Source organism: Penaeus monodon, chromosome 28, assembly GCF_015228065.2.
Source record: "Penaeus monodon isolate SGIC_2016 chromosome 28, NSTDA_Pmon_1, whole genome shotgun sequence".
Lineage (NCBI taxonomy): Eukaryota > Metazoa > Arthropoda > Malacostraca > Decapoda > Penaeidae > Penaeus > Penaeus monodon.
The window spans coordinates 9,009,515-9,011,194 of record NC_051413.1 but is presented as its reverse complement, the minus strand read 5'-3'; positions in this window follow the sequence as shown (position 1 = coordinate 9,011,194).

The following is a 1,680-nucleotide window of genomic DNA, read 5'->3' as shown; positions in this document are numbered from 1 at the left end:
CCAATCTATCTATCATTATTAATCTATCTCTTCCTCCCATTTCCTCATCCAAATTCTTACAATGTAAACAATCTCTCATTAGTGTCAGAATTCATCGCAAGGGGGAGGGGGGAAGGGAAGGGGGGGGTAGAGGAAATGGGAGGGGCAAAGAGGGGGGAGGGAAGTGGGGGAATGGGAGGGGCAAAGAGGGGGGAGGGGGCGGGGGGAGGGGAAATGGGAGGGGCAAAGAGGGGGGAGGGGGAGTATATGTACAAGAAGAGGGGGGTAATAAAAAGGTCATAGCCAGAGGGATGGAGGGGAGGGGAGGGAGCTGGGAGGGAGGGGGAGGGGGGAGGGATTCTATATAGAAGGGGAGAGGGGAAAAAAGGGGTAAGGAATGAGGGTGGAGTGAGGGCGGGAGGGGAGGGGGAGGGGGAGGATAAACAGAGGGGTTGGAGGGAAGGGGAGAGGGATGGGGGTAGAAGGTAATAAGAGAGAAACAGGATGAAGGGTAGATATGTAGAAAAGGAAAGAGAATGATAGAGAGAGAGAAGACTGAATAGAAAGGTACGGTGACAGAGAGAAAGAAAAGGGGACAGAAAGGGAGAAAAAAATAAGAATAGAAATAGAGAAAGAGAGAAAAGGGAATCAAAAAGGAGAAAGGGAAGAATCTAAGACAGAAAATAATATGCATAAAAAGATAGAGGATGAGGAATAAGGGAGAGGAAAGGGAGAGACAGAGAGACAGGGAGGAATGAACAGAAAGGGAAGGTCAGGAGTTATGAACTTTGATCTGGTGCCTCGTGTGGGTAGGGGAGTGCAAGGGGGGGGGGGTTGGAGCAGGATAAGAGGGGGAGAGGGACACAGGAGAGGATGAGGGGAGAAATATTGAAGAGGAGGAGGAGAAGGGAGACAGAATAGGAGAGGGAGAGAGGGGAAGAGGATGAGGGAGAGGGGGGAAGAGGATGAGGGAGAGGGGGGAAGAGGATGAGGGAGAGGGACACCGAAGAGGAGGAGGGGAGAAGTATTGAAGAGGAGGAGGAGAAGGGAGACAGAATATGATAGTAGAGATGGTGGAAGAGTTAGGTAGAGAGGGAGGATGATGAGTTGATAATGGGGTAGAGATTATGGAGAGATGGAGAAATATAGAAGAGGAGGAGGAGAAGGGAGACAGAATAGGAGAGGGAGAGAGGGGAAGAGGATGAGGGAGAGGGGACAGAGAAAAGGGGGGTAGAGTGGGAAAAAAGGAAAGGATGTAAGGAGGGGATAGAGGTAACAGAAAAAAGGAAGAGGATAAGGAGAAGAACGAGAGAGGGGAAAGGAGGGGAAAGGAGAGTAGCAGAGGGGGAATGATAAGGAGGGGAGAGGCTGACAGAGAAAAAGAAGAGGATAGGGAAAAGTGGGTAAAGAGGAAAGGATTGGGGAGAGGGGAGAATCAGAGAGAGGGAAGAAGATGGGAGGAGAATAGAAAAGAAAGAAAAAGGGAGGGAGGAGGGGGAAAGGGGTGGGGGGTAAGACGGAAGGGTTTACAGGAAGAAACGAGTAAGAAAGAAAGATATATCGAGTACAATTTTCAAGTGACAAAGATCTGGGAGATTCGTGGTAAAAGACGGTCATCTGTTGAAATGAAATGCATAGAGGCTTATTGAATGGATCAAGGATTTAGTTTCGAAGGATCGGGCTTTTGTAGGTCATCCTTAG